Source organism: Podarcis tiliguerta (genome assembly GCF_965153285.1).
Source record: "Podarcis tiliguerta genome assembly, chromosome: 14".
NCBI classification, from domain to species: Eukaryota; Metazoa; Chordata; class Lepidosauria; order Squamata; family Lacertidae; genus Podarcis; species Podarcis tiliguerta.
The window spans coordinates 26263672-26279355 of record NC_139547.1 but is presented as its reverse complement, the minus strand read 5'-3'; the positions used below and the strand labels follow the sequence as shown (position 1 = coordinate 26279355).

General features: G+C 46.2%; 1 long non-coding RNA gene across 1 annotated transcript; it reads right to left on the bottom strand.

Moving 5' to 3' along the window:
- Positions 1-6131: 6131 nt before the first annotated feature.
- LOC310663916 lies at positions 6132-14556 on the bottom strand. Its single transcript, XR_014504671.1, has 3 exons — positions 14011-14556; positions 6689-7028; positions 6132-6310 (listed from the first exon to the last, which is right to left on the bottom strand). It is a non-coding gene; the product is annotated as an uncharacterized lncRNA (long non-coding RNA).
- Between the last annotated feature and the right edge of the window lie 1128 nt (positions 14557-15684).

The window sequence follows — 15684 nt, the reverse complement described above, 5'->3', positions numbered from 1 at the left end:
AGCATGTGCTTCTCCACCACGCTTGGGGGTCACACAATGCCAGCCAATGTGTCCTGCCATCGTTCTTTTGCTCTCTATCAACTCTGCCAGCCCTCCATTTTCCAGAAAGTTGCATGCTTTGCATGCAGGAGGTCCCAGGTGCAATTCCCTGCATCTTCTAGTAGATCTGGGACAAAGTCCTGCCTGACACCCTAGGGAGCTGCTGCCAGTCAGTGCAGACAATACTGCACTAGACAGACCAAGGGCCAAACTCTGGATAAAGTAGCTTCCTATGTTCCTGTAAAGCTTCCATCTCCTTGCAACCCCCGTGGCTGCATCCTCTGTTTTCCGTCTTCCTTTGCAGGCTGAGGAATGCAGAGCAATGAGGTGGGGAGGAATCCTCAGGAACATGCCCTGGAGAAGTTGTCTGTTGGGACAAGCGTCCCTCAGCCTTCCTTGTCTCCCACCTGTGCCCAAGTCTCGGAGCCAGATTTCCTGGGAGATCCTTGTAGCTGATATGCCAGGGTGTTGCTGCTTATCAGTCAACGGCAAAGCAGGAGAAGTGAGATGGAGCCTCTCCTTTTTATACCCGTCTCACATTCGCCTTTAGGACAAAGTGTTATCTAAATAATACTGTGTGCCAAGCTATCTTTCTTTCTCCAGAAATTGCACGTATTCCTCTGGTTCAGAACGGTCCCTCTTTGAATGGCCTTCTAGCAGAAGCAGTGCATCCCACATGCCTGAGTTCTGTGGGAAGGAGTCTCCTGCCTTTGCTTGAGGCCTGGAACATCAGGCACCTCAGATGTGCTCTTTCTGCAGAGAAACACTTTCCACGGGGTCCCAAACATCTTAAGAATGTAAGAAGAGCCTGCTGGATCAGGCCAATGGCCCATCTAGTCTAGCATCCCATTCTCACAGTGGCTAACCAGGTGCCCACAAGCAGGACCCAAACACAAGAGCACTTTCCCCTCCTGTAGTTTCCAGCAGCTGGCATTGCTGCCTTTGACAATGGAGGCAGAACATAGCCATAGTAGCCATTGGCAGCCTTATTCTCTTTAAATCTGTCCAGTCCTCTTTCAAAGCCATCCAAGCTGGTGGCCATCACTGCCCCCTCTGGAAGCAAGTTCCATAGTTTAAATATGTGATGTGTAAAGATGTCCATGAATTCTAGTGTTATGAGGGAGGAAAAAATTTCTCCATCCACTCTCTCCATGCCATGCAGGAATGTATAAACTTCAATCATGTTGCCTCTTACTCACATTTTCTCTAAACTAAACAGCTCCAAGGGATGCGGGTGGAGCTGTGGGTTAAACCACAGAGCCTAGGACTTGCCGATCAGAAGGTTGGCGGTTCGAATCCCCATGACGGGGTGAGCTCCCGTTGCTCGGTCCCTGCTCCTGCCAACCTAGCAGTTCGAAAGCACGTCAAAGTGCAAGTAGATAAATAGGTACTGCTCTGGTGGGAAGGTAAATGGCATTTCCGTGCACTGCTCTGGTTTGCCAGAAGCGGCTTAGTCATGCTGGCCACATGACCTGGAAGCTGTACTCCGGCTCCCTTGGCCAATAAAGTGAGATGAGCACCGCAACCCCAGAGTTGGCCATGACTGGACTTAACGGTCCTTTACCTTTAAACAGCTCCAAATGCTCCAACCCTTTCCTTATTGGGCTTTCACTCCAATCCCTTGATCATTTTGGTGGCCTTTTTGATCCTGAAAGCAAGTACTCCAATTCAGGACACCCTATATGTGGTACATTATACTTGGGGTCATCCATTGGACACCTGTGGGCACAATGGCGCCCTCGAGAACTTCCCTTGGTGCTCAGGAAGCTTCTGAACTGCCCCTGCCACGATCACAGCTTGCTTTGTCAACAGGGGGTGAGCGTGGCTACCTTTTCCTTCCTTGGAAAGCACTTAAAAGGGGAAGTTGAAAGAGTGACACTCTTTCCCACTTCCTCTTGCTGCTCTGTGTGCTTTCCAAGGCTCCGATTGGCACCTGAGCATCTGGACAGAAAGTGGAGTGACTGAGAGAGTAGGAAGGGAAGGGGAGAGATCTGGGAGGCTGAGGGAGGAAAACAGAGCAAAGTGGGAGTGGGGGGCGCGCGCAGAAGTCATGAGAGAGAACGCCAGAGAGAGAAGTTGTGTGCTGAATCAGTTTACAGGCTGAATCCAGTAAAATTGGTGTTCTTGAAGTTACGTATTTATGTCATGGGTTCTCCCATGTCCCCAGCCACTATCAAATCACAGATCACGTCTGTCTCCATTGATTCAGCTGCAAAAAGAAGTGGACCCAGTGTTTTCCAGCACTGCCATAGCACAAAAGGATGGATTCACATTTCCTCTGCCCACAAGAGATCCCTTCGAAATCACCATCAAATCATAGGTAGCATCTGTGCTCACAGTTGTATTCTGTGATTTGTGGTTGTCATCCTTTTAAAAAAAAAAAAACCACTATGAAGATCCATGATGATCTGTGCCTTGGTCCTGGCAAGCTCCAGATCTATTATTTTTATTGTTCAGCCATACAGCAACATAAACTTTAATTTGATGGTAGTTTTTTGGGTGGACCTCATGTAAAGCTCTGCAAATTCAATATGGATCTGTTCAAATTCTGCCCAGGCCCTTAGAAAAATGAAGTCCTGGTGGCTAAGTACTGGAAAGGTAAACAAATACCCACCAGGGAAGAATGGTTATGCAAACTTTGCGGATACATGGAACTAGCAAAGCTGACAGACATTATAAGACATAAACCAAAAAATACAGATAAGAAGGAATGGGACTGTCTGAATGAATATTTTGCAAGACAAGGTTCAAGGGTAAAAATCTGGCTGTGTTTAGAATGATCTCATGAATGGAAAGGAAAATGTGTGAACACACACACACACAAAGATAAGAATAATAATGAAATACAGAAGGCATATGAAGTACAAAAGGAAGTGCTGTGAGATTGGTGGAAGTCTATTATTTATTATTTATGTAAAAAAGGTGTTAAGGGTTTTTGTAGTATTTTTTTCTTTATTCATTTCTCTATTTTTTATTTCTTTTCTACTTTCTCTCTTTACCTTCATTACTTTTTTCTTTCTTTCTTCATCTTTTATTCATTTATATGCATTATCTGTTATTATTTTTTATGTATTGCTTTGTTTCAATGTAGTTACTTTGTAAGAAGAATAAAAATTATAAAAAGAAAAAAAAAATGAAGTTTGTGTGGCCCCAAAGAGTTGGTGACCACTGATGCTTCCTTAAAGCAGGGAGTGCTGCTGATATAAGTCCATCTTGAGGACTGAAGCCTTGCAAAGATGGCTCACGCACCCATCCTGGATATTTTAGGCTTAAAACCCAAACACGTAAAGCGGAAAAAGGAGTTCTCTCCAAAAGACCACAGTCTGAAAACAAAATGAAATCACATGAGCTGTATGGAGTTCAAGGTATCTTGGGAGCCAATGGTTTCTTATCAGCCAGATAAATGTGAGGAAGGAGAAGCCTGACGGCAGCAGGCAAATATACAGCTGAACACTGCATATGGATACAACAAAGCGCATTTTTGAGCCACGGTGCCCCAGAATAATAAAGGCAGTGTTGACAGGCGGATCGGACGTTGGTCTTCTGTAGTGAAAGAGGGATGGGATTCCAGTGGCAACCTTGCACCTCCTTTAGAGAAGTCTGAGTCCAACTAGCTGGAACAGACACATCAAAAGCCAATATAAAAAAGGAGGGCTCTCTGTGGCATGTGGAACAATTATTTAGTTTTATCAGTTATTTGTTTTCAGTGTTCTGTCCTGGACCCATTGTTGTTCAACATCTTTATACAGTTGGACCTTGGAAGTCGAACGGAATCTGTTTCAGAAGTCTGTTCGACTTCCAAAACGTTCGGAAACCAAAGCACGGCTTCTGATTGGCTGCAGGAAGCTCCGTCGGACGTTTGGCTTCCAAAAATAGTTTGCAAACCAGAACAGTCACTTCTGGGTTTGCAGCGTTCAGGAGCCAAAACATTTGGGAACCAAGCTGTTCCAAAACCAAGGTTCGACTGTACTGTAAATGACTTGGATGAAGGTATTGAGGGGATGCTTATTTAATCTGCAGATGACACCAAACTGGGAAGGGTGGCCAGTGCCACTGAACTGGGATTCAATATGACCTTAACAGATTGGAGAACTGAGTTCCAGTTGAAAAAAAGCCCTGGCTTCAGGAATCACAGCTGCTGTCAGGGGTGCTGGCTGGGGTATCTAGGAGCTGTGGAAGAGCCCCAGATAGGTTAAGTCCAATGCATGGCAAGTTAAATTCAAGGGTCATGGAAAAAAGACTTTTGGGATGAAGACTCAGGAGCCAGCTGTCAGCCCACCACTGCAAGATATGAACAATCTACAGCCTTCACCACTACTACAGAAAGGCCACACCTACTCTCTTCACAGCCATCCCCGTCTCTGTTTCACACCCTCCTTGGGTGTTTTTGCCAGGTTGGACTGTGCCTTTGCACACTGAGAGTGCCTCTTGCTTGTCTGGATGGAGGCTAGAGACCGGTGTGTGAATGTGTGTAGAAACTAGCCTACAGTACAAAGGTACAATTTGTTGATTCACCCACTTTGCCTTTGACCACACCCATCACTGGCATATGGCCCTTGGGAGGTTGCCCAGAAGAGAACATGGCCTTCAGGTGGAAAATAGTTCCCCAGCTCTGCCAAGGTGGAAGATAGAGAGAGGTGTGCTTGCGTAGAAACTTCCCTACTGTCCAAAGGTTAAATTTGCATTTGTTGCTCCACCCACCTTTACCTCTGGCCCCTCCCACCACTGGCACCATGCAGCCCCTGGGAGGTTGCCCAGAGGGGAATTTGGCCATCAGACTGAAAAATGGTTTTCTGCCCCAGATGTAAGTGAAGCCAGTTGGCAAAACAAACCACATACTCTCAACACCTATCTACTGCCCTCCATGTGACATCTAAGAAAGCCATCCAAATACAGAATTTTGCCCCGTTCCTCCACGGTCATGCCACCCAGATTTCTAGGTTGGCTGGCCATCGTACCATTTTATTTAGGCTAAGATACCGAAACCACAAGGACGGCCCTCCAGTGGAGGGAGCCCTGTTGCATAAACAATACTTTCGAGAGAATAAGCAAGGTTCTGTGTTGCCGTGACCCACTCCAGAGCCAATAAATTACATCTACGCTAATAAATCGCTCAAGAAAGAACACTCTTGTTCCATTAGAAGAATGGCGCTCAACTCTGACCCCGAAAGGAGTAATCGTATTACAGTATTAATAAAACAAACTCCATCCGATATGTTATTTTCCTTCCAGGAGAACATGCACTCTCGGTCTTTCACGGAGGGGAGGAAGGAGTAACAATTCCCCAGTTAGCCGCGTCAGGAAAAATGCATAAAATGCACCACTACAGCTGACAGGGAGAGCAGAGAAAATGATTTATAGGGTAAACTCGTAACGCTTTCAAGTCACATTCCTCCTGCCCACACAGCCCTGCTCGCCTTGCTGCAAGAGAGCCCGTTTCTCAGGGTGTACGATGAAATTTAAGATTACTTTTAATTACAGAGGGTGTGGGAGAATGTTTTCATGGGAGACAAATGCATCTTCTGCTTCTGAACTCTGTTGATTTAAGAGGCTCACAGCAAAACACAAATAAACCAATTTATTGGCATGGGGGCATAACACAGCAGACGGCCTCAGCGCTTCAGATTTACATATATTTTCTTTAGGAGTTTGGCCTCTGGGCTCATTATAATTGGGCACTGTGGAGTGCTTGTAGAAGAAAGGTTATTTTGACTTTTCTCCTTCGAAACCCCGGTTTATGGATCCGACGCTGCAAATGGGATGCAGGTGAGATGGCCAGCCTGCCTTTCCCCATTCCATGAGCTGACAGAAGATCCAGGGCCCCTCCAGACATCCTCTTTACGGCCCATTCATGTTGATTTCTGCTCACGGTGCTCTTGAGGCAGTCAAACAAGACCCACCTTTCAACACTGTTTGCCCTTGCAAAAGTTCTGGGGTGGTCACCTAACTTCCTGATGAAATCCTGTAACTTTTTGTACCGTACATGTTCTGGTTTAGTTTTGTCCGGACAGCAGTAACGTGACAGAAGTGGGGCAGCATCACAGGACAATGAATAAAGCAGTATAAACCCACCAGTTTATTGCATCAAGACTATTTTGAATAAACTAATGGAAGAGCCCTCCCTGTACACATCCTTCCTTGATGGTGGTAGAGCACCTTCTTTTCAGGCAGAAGGTCCCAGGTCCAATCCCCAGCATCCCCAGGTAAAGTTGGGAGAGACCCTAGTCTGACACCCAGGAGAGCTACTGCCAGTCAGTGTGGACAGTACTGACTAGCTAAGAATAAAGGTAAAAGGACCCCTGACCATTAGGTCCAGTCATGGCCGACTCTGGGGTTGCAGCGCTCATCTCGCTTTATTGGCCAAGGGAGCCGGCGTGCAGCTTCTGGGTCATGTGGCCAGCATGACTAAGCCGCTTCTGGCGAACCAGAGCAGCGCACGGAAACGCCGTTTACCTTCCCACCGGAGCGATACCTATTTATCTTCTTGCACTTTGACGTGCTTTCGAACTGTTAGGTTGGCAGGAGCAGTGACCAAACAACGGGAGCTCACCCTGTTGCGGGGATTTGAACCGCCAACCTTCTGATCGGCAAGTCCTAGGCTCTGTGGTTTAACCCACAGCGCCACCCGCATCCCAGCTAAGAATAAGGCCTAGCTAAGAATAAGGCAGCTTTCTATGTTCCACTTACAGAGCACCAGAAAAGAGGAAGCACATTACCAGGTACAGGTCTGTATAACATTTTCATATGCTAATGTATGTGCAAATATAGATATATAGCTATATATCTGAAAGCAACATAAATAAATAATACAAGTAAGGACTATCATTGAGATAGAAATACCAAAAATACGTCAGCAAGGTGTGGAGGCAGACTTTAACCAGATGATGTATCTGCTGCCCAAGTGGCCACTGTTCATTGTATGCAGCGCTGTTCCTGTTCTGCTGCAGTTCATCTCCCACCAAAAACTATGCCATCCGTCTCGCTGTTCACTGTAGCAAAATTACATTGTTTACATAATTTATGTTCATCGGTTACATAAATTACATTGCCATTACGCTATTCCTCCCCATTTCATTTCATTACACAGGAAATGCAGCCCAAATGGGGACAAAACGTAATCAATTACATATCGTTTGCAAACTGAAAACAACAACAGCGAATGCCTATTGTATCCATTGCACTGATTTTCATCCAGACATGGGATGAATAAGCGAGCATTGGCAATTGCTGCTCCCATTTCCATTTCCACAGGGAATTCTCTGACCTTTCCGTCACTGATGACAACTTCAAACCCACAACCACCTCTCTGCTAGTCTCCCTTCTTAATGTTCATTGTCCTTGAAGTGGGCTTGGACCACACACTTTGGAGTACAGTGGTACCTCGGGTTACAGATGCTTTAGGTTACAGGCGCTTCAGGTTACAGACTCCACTAACCCAGAAATAGTACCTTGGGTTAAGAACTTTGCTTCAGAATGAGAACAGAAATTGCACGGCAGTGGCGCGGCGGCAGCAGGAGGCCGCATTAGCTAAAGTGGTGCTTCAGGTTAAGAACAGTTTCAGGTTAAGAATAAACCTCCAGAACGAATTAAGTTCTTAACCTGATATACCACTGTATATGGAACAAATCCTCCTTGGTGTTCTTCCTGCTTGCCTTCTCCAGAGTGACCCTGGGAGCCAATCCTCCAAGGCTGAATCCCCTCTTTTCACTCTGATTGGCTCCAATCAGCACAAAGGGCAAGAAGACTTCTTCTTAGTCTTCTGCTGATTGAGTGACTCTAGGATGCTGGATGACAAGAGACCCTGCTGGGACCCTGCTGCAGAAATAGTAATAGGTGTCTGCCCCCCACCCCCGTATCCTTGGGCCACTAAATATTGGGTACTGGACCACCCAGGTTTGGTATTTGTTCCTTACAAATAGCATTCTGGTGTTCTCTTGAACAAACGCTCCACGCCATGGAAACATTCCTTCCCTTGTTCTTCTTAAGGCCAAGTTCATCTACAAGTCAGGGTGAAGGCGGCTTTGGCCATCGAAAGCCAAGACACTCTGACGATGCTCTGGATGACCCAAAGGACCTTCTCTTCCTTGCCAAACAACCTGCCAAGTCAACACCACATCTCTGTGAGAAAGCTGCCATTTCCCATGATATACGGGCAACGATTCTCTCTCTTACTGGCAAGATCACTGGAAAATTGCAAAACATTTTCACTTAAAAGAGGCGTTTCAGCCTGCTTCTTTGCAGGAATGTGGGGGGGAAAGACAAAAAAAAAAAAAAAACAGCTGGAAAGATTCCGTGGACCTTTTGTGTTCATAATGCCATTTAAAAAAGGAAGATATATCTAAAGTATAAGGAGATAAGGAAGAGGCACAGTTACATTCTAATGTGATCTGCATAATTAGGGAAGGTGGGAGCTTTCAGGACCTTAAAGGGGCGGGAATCCCTGGCCACAGTCAAATGAGTGGGAGCTGCGCTAAAGCACTGACACTCAGGGATTGTTTATTATTTCCCTTGCGCAATCAGCGTGCAGAATGATAAGGGAAGGACACAGATTCCCTGCCCCAAGGACCTTTCAATCAAAATTTCAGCAGAAAGGAAGGCAAAGGCATGAAAGGAAGAGGCAAGGGTATAAAGGGCAGGTCAATATGTACAAATCCAGCTTCAGCCAGCATGGCCCACCGGTTAGGTACAACAGGGATTGTGGTACAGCAACATGTGGTGGAGAACAGATTGGGTATCCCTGTACTAGCCCATGACAAGTTGGTCATGTGCACACAACAATTTATTGATGGTGTGTGAGAAAGGTCATGAGTGGCAGAAAGGCATGGCAAAGAGTGTGTGTGTAATAAGGAAGCCGCAGTAGGCAGCTCACATTACAAGTCTTGTACAGTTTTTATATAAGCTTAACTGTTGTGCATTCTCCCAAAGGATCATGGGAACTGTCATTTGGCAAAGGTATCGAGAATTTATCTGCCAACGATCCCTGGCTTCCCTCAGCTTTGGAGAACTACGACTCCTAGGGTGCCCAGGGGTGGCTATTAAAGCCTGTGAGCCAGTGTGGTGTAGTGGTTAAGAGCGGTGGACTTGTAATCTGGTGAAGCTGGTTCGCTTCCCCGCTCCTCCACATGCAGCTGCTGAGTGACCTTGGGCTAGTCACACTTCTTTGAAGTCTCTCAGCCCCACTTACCTCACATAGTGTTTGTTGTGGGGGAGGAAGGGAAAGGAGAATGTTAGCCGCTTTGAGACTCCTTTGGGTAGTGATAAAGCGGGATATCAAATCCAAATTCTTCTTCTTCTCTTCTTAAGTACTGCTATGCAGATATGCCCATGAAAGTGTTACACAGAGAGACACAGGCACACACACTGGATCTGTTGAGTGGAAGGTGCCAGCTGGCCACCCTCCAGATTCTTACAACGCAAAGCCCTTTAAATTGTGCTTGGCTGTGGTTTTTAGGAGGGTGCCTAGTCTTGAACAATCAGAGGATGGTGAAGGATCCACCATCCCTCTTGGCAGCCTTCCCCCTCTCCTCCAGGACTTATCACCCGTGTATGATTAATTGTGTTTTCTTTTTATGTCTGATTTGCATTTTTCCAACTTTGACTTCCTGCCCTGGTTGATCCCGCCCCGCCCAATGGTAGGTCTCTCACTGATCAGGTGTAAACCTTAAGAGTGTTTTAAAAAAGAAGTCCCTGCTTATAATAGCATGTTACTTCTGCTGGGGACGAGCTGGATGGATTATACATGATGACTAGGCATTTAAGCTTAAATCTAAGCTACAAACTGATTTCAGTTTTAATTCAGTGTCATTTTCACGGCTTCCCCTAAAGCATCCTGGATACTGTCATTAAAGAATGATAAAGAGCAATACATAGTAAAAAGGCTTGACAGTGATAGCTACCGTATTTTTCCGTGTATAAGACACCCTCATGTATAATATGCCCCCTATTTTTTAAAAAATCCAAAATTAAGAAAATGCACTATGCACTATCCATGTATAAGATGACCCCTTATTTTAAACTTCAAAAATTAAGGAAAAAATATAGTCTTATACACTGAAAAATAAAGTATATGGCTAGTGTGAGTTTTGGGGCTTTGTTCACAGACACAAATGGAGGACTCAGTGCATTCAACAACATCCAAGTGTTGGCAGAAATGGTTTTCTCCACCTCAGAAAGACTTGTTTGTAACTATCACAACAAACTGGGTGAAGTCATGCCAAAGTCACATTTCAGTTTGCCTTCTTGGTTCAAAATGGCAACTGGAATCCCAATGTCAATGAACACCGCTGTCCGCACCTTGGAAACTCTTGTGCCAAGTTTGAAACACCAAAAATTGGACAACATCATGCTAAAGTCATGTTTCAGAGCACCATCTTGATTCAAAATGGCAGCCAGCATCCCAACATAAATGAAAACCGCCACCTCCCATTTCAGGAACCGCTGTGCCAAGTTTGGTGATGATATCCTGAGACACATCCAAATGAAGAGCGAACGATCGGTTTCTCAAAATAAACAGTCGATTTTGAGGGGTCAGCAAGAAGAAGACTGATGGCCTTTCCCCAGTCTTTACTTCCCATTTGCCTTATCTGCCGGGGGGGGGGGGGGACACCCTATCTTTTGCATGTCCTCAACATGCTACCTTTCCTCTTTATGGTTTTTTCCGCAGGTGTTTTGTGGCTCTCAACAGATCATTAGCAAAGTCTTCTCACTTGATAACGTCAAGAGCCAGCCAGATCAAAGCCGCAGCTGATCTTGCAACCAGTAAACTTGACTTTCTCCACTGTAATTTCTCTAATGGCTCAGCAAGAAGCTCCAAGGGTTGATTGCTTTCCAGCCGTGGCGCCAGATTCTGAGCCCTCATTAACTTCTGCACCAAGGTTTGTGCAACCCAGGAGTTAATAATGACTCTGAATTAACATGGGCTTGGCATTGCTCCAGGTGAGATGTTGCGGTGTGATGGGCTGCACCCAGCCACACAATGGCTGCAGTGCATTTTTAAAGGAATCTTCTGGATGCCCTGCAAGCCCCACCCTAACCCCTTTGGCCATCCTGCAATTGCAGGGTGATTTGGAGTTATCCCTAAGCAGTGCAATAGAATCTGCACCGGGTTTCCCCCTGGTGGCTTGGAAGGAGGCAAGAGATTCCTGTGCGGAAATCCAAAGCGCATTTAAAAATAAATGCCGAAGTTTGTCTGAAGTTCCCCCATGCAAGTTTTTACACAGCTTTTCATTCTTGGAGCTGCTTTTGTATGCTGCTTTTTGGGCTGGAGGAAGGGGAGTTCGTGCTTTTATTCTAGGCTGTATCTGCATTTTATTGCTTATGCAAACCACTCAAAATACATGGCTGGATGAGGGTGTGTGTATATATAACTGTAGTAAACAAATTTGACTTGTGGCACCACACCCTAGAGGAGGAATGGGGAACCTCTGGCCTTCCAGAAAGGTTCTGAACTCCATCCCCCATGAGCCCCAGCAGGCATAGCCAGTGGCAAGGGATGATGGGATCTGCAGTCTTCCAACTTCTGGACAGCCAAAGATTACCTCAACCCCTGCCCTACAGAATATCACCGGGCGATGATCTGAAAATGAGTATTTTCTGCTATTACAGTGCAGGTCCATTCTTAACCTGAAACTGTTCTTAACCTGAGGTACTACTTTAGGTAATGGGGCCTCCTGCTGCCGCGCGATTTCTGTTCTCATCCTGAAGCAAAGTTCTTAACCCGAGGTACTATTTCTAGGTTAGCGGCGTCTGTAACCTGAAGCGTCTGTAACCCAAGGCACCACTGTTCACAGACACATCCGCTTCAGGTTACATCCGCTTCAGGTTACAGACTCGGCTAACCCAGAACTATTACCTCGGGTTAAGAACTTTGCTTCAGGATGAGAACAGAAATCGTGCTACAGTGGCACGATGGCAGCAGTAGGCCCCATTAGCTAAAGTTGTGCTTCAGGTTAAGAACAGTTTCAGGTTAAGAACGGACCTCTGGAACGAATTTAGTACTTAACCCAAGGTACCACTGTACTCCTTATCTGCAGAAGAGGGTAGAGAGGGAAGCACTGTGAAAACTTCAGAATGGGATAAAAAGGTTTAACAACCTATATTCCTAACACTATACTGCTGTCTAACTTTTGTGAGTTTAATCTCTGGTACTGGGGCTCTCTCCCTGCAGGAGAGTGTGCAAAGCCTCATGTTTTGAATCCAGGAACACAGCTGTTTTCTTTTGTTGTTCACCCACACAACAGGGTCTGTAGGGGTTCACCTTTTATTCCCCCACAAATAGCAACTTCAGACGAGGGATTTGCTCAGAAGCTGACCAGCCAAGAGGTGAAGAGGCATCATACTAGCTTCCAGGCAGGTGAGTAGTGTTGCTTCCCGAGATGGTGAGGGATGAGACCACATGGGAGGTCAGAGTGGTACAAACATGCCAACAGGAGCACCATGCTGGCTACACTGCTGAGTTTGCACTGCACCAACCTCCTCACCACATCGCCCCTCCCTTCTCCCTCCCAGTAAGCAGCAGTGTCCTGCCTGCTGAGAAGCAAGAGCAGCATATTGGGAAGTGAAGTTTGTTAAGGGTACTGATAGTTGTTCTTCACAGAGCTACAATTCCCAGAGTGATTTAACAGTCATTTCTTGTTGTAGGGCAATGTAGCTATGCAAAGGGAACAGGAATATCTTAACAACTCTACACCCTTAAACTATACTTCCTAGGAAGGCATGACTGTTCAAAGTGCTGTAATAGTGCTTTAAGTTTATGGTGCAGACGGGGCCCAAGGTATTGGCACCCATTGTCGCGCACCAGCTTTCCTCATGACTTCTTGACAACGGGTGCTCTCACCAGCCCTTTGCGGCCCTGCCAGGGTGGCGGTGGTGCCCGCTGCCTCTTTATGTGGGGCAAGGCTGACTCCAAGGGCAGTGCTCTGTTTCCTCAGCTGGAGAGAGCATTGTGTGGAAAATGTCACACAACCGCTCTCCTGCGCAACCGAGCAAGCGGCGGCTTCATTAAGATCCATGCGTAATGAGCACATCGTTCCCGTAGGACCTGCCCAACGTAGGAGAGGCTGCCAGGCAAAACCCTCCTTGAAGGAAACCAGACTTGACTGTAATTTAATGGAGTAGCAGCTTTGCATTCTTGGAGCGTTAAATAACCAGGAGAAATGATCATAAATTGATCAAGCCGGAGTGTGTAGATTTCCCCCTCCCCTTTTAAGCGCTTTATGGTGCCAGAGCTGCTTATAGAGTGAGCAGAACAAGATCTCCGGGAATGGTAGAATGCAGAGAAGCCCAGGAGTTTACATAATCCTAAATGTCAGATGGAAAATCAGTTAAAGGAGGAGGGACCCTCCGCCTCACACATGCAAGCACACACACACACACACACACAGTGGGGATTCCATTTGGCCCAACTGCCACTCCTTTTAAGGATTGTATGGGAGGCAATAGCCCTGGGGCAAGGTATCAAGGCTACAAGTGCGAGCTGGAAAGGCCCCACTTCAAATTTCTTCTCAGGCCATAAACTCACTAGGTTTCAGATGGGGAACCTCAGTCCCAGGGGCCATTTATGACTCTCCATGCCTCTCATCCCTCTTCCCAGACACACCCACTTTTCACTGGCTGCCCCCTCACTAGCCCTGCTTTGTACCTCAAGTATTGCTTGCCTGGATGGAGGACAGAGAGGGTGTGTTGTGTGTTTGTTTAAAAACCTCTGGCATGTGGGCTGGAATTGTTGGGATGCGATTAGATGCTCGGAGAGGATATGTTTATTAGATGTTATCTTTCCTCCCTCAGGTTTGGAAGTCCAGCAGAGTGCATCCCTTTGCAGCTTAAAAGGGAAGCTAAGATAGGCTAGTTTCAGCCTTTTAGTTTATCCAGGATGTTTTAAGACAGACTGTATTTTCCTGGTATTCCCCACCCCCCTGTAAAATAATCACCAACAACCAGAATTATTAAAAGGTAAAAATAACATATACTCACTCACAATGCTTCTTGAAGAGTAACAGATACAGCAGCTGTGTTCAGACAGGCTTAAAACATTAATTCGGTTACAAAGACGTACTTAAGTCTGGCTTAAAAATGGAGTTTGGGCCTGGAGCTCAGACACATAGATGCTTCCACACTGCTAGCATGGTGCATAAGAGCAGAAAAAGGATGTGCTCAGGCAAGAAGAAGCATATATAGTGACAATCACTTCCTGTCAGGGCAACGAGGGGAGTGTTCTCATCGGGTTCTCTCTAGGAAGCTCACAGGAAAACTCTGTGAGCCTCAGCCCCTTAATGCACCTATCTGGCAAAACATGAATTGTTGGTTTGACTGCCTTTAAGCATCCCACAGGAATGTGACCTACTATACCAAGGCAAACAACACTTCACTCTGTCCCCTTTTCTTCCAGCCCCACCCACAACTGGCATGTGGACCCCAGAAGGGAGGGAATGTGGCCCTTGAGCAGAAAATGGATCCCTGCCCCAACTTGGAATTTCAAGGGCCACTTGGGCAAATTGGTTAATCTTTCCTGTAGTTTAACCACCCTTCTGTTTGTTGACTTAAAAAAGCCCTAGCATTATTATTATTATTTGTTACATTAATATACCGCTCTTCATCATTAGATCTCAGGGCGGTTCACAGCAGAACATACAAAATAAAAAAGCAAATAATTAGAATAAAACAGCAAAGCAATAACCACCACCACCCTTCCCACTCACACATTTAAAAGGTTGTAGAATTTTAATCAGCCAAAGGCCTGGTTGGAGAGGAATGCTTTTGCCCGGCACCTAAAAATATATAATGAAGGCACCAGGTGAACCTCCCTGAAGAGAGCATTCCACAAATGGGGAGCCACTGCAGAAAAGGCCCGTTCTTTGGTTGCTATCCTTATGTGAAGGGCCTCAAATGATGAACGCAGAGTCCAGGGCGGTTTGTATGGGAGAGGTGGTCCTTGAGGGAGGGAGATCAGACGCTACCTGCCTTCCCTCCCTGCCCCACCTCTCCTGTTTCTTTGTAGATGGAGGAATAGTTTTCCATAATCTGAAGGCAAACAGTTTGTATCATGGTGTGTGTGTGTCAGAGGGTTGAGAGTGCATGTAGAAACGAGATCACCCTACAAAAGGTCACATTCACACTCATTGTTCTGTCCATTTTTTGCCTCTGCCCCCACCCTCCACTGGAAAGCAACCTGTCCAAAAGGAATGCAGTCCACAACCTGGGGGGGGGGGAGATTCCTCACATCTGGCTTCCTGGAAGGTGAAGGAAGGAGCAGCTGTAGCAATCAGAGGACGAGCAGATGGCTGTTTATTGCCTCTATCTAGGTAGGTCTGCATATATATTTACAGGGAACTCTATTCAAATTTGAACATTTGCATGATTCGAAATGGTGCGGGCAGGTTTGCTTTGCACAAACTTTTGCATTTTCTTTCTGCACGATGTACAGAATGAGCATACTGCCGTTGAATGTTGTCTGAATGCGCTTGGCATCCCACACGTCTGAATTTGCATGGTGTCCTCAGCGGTGCCAAAGCCTGAAGAAGATGCCTCTTTTCCCCATTTCGAAACTTAATGGCCTGTGGACTGTGTTTTCTCCAAAGGAGAGCATCCATCGCAGCGCACTAAATCTCTGCCACACAACTGGAAAGCTGCCTTTTGCTCAAGCCTGGC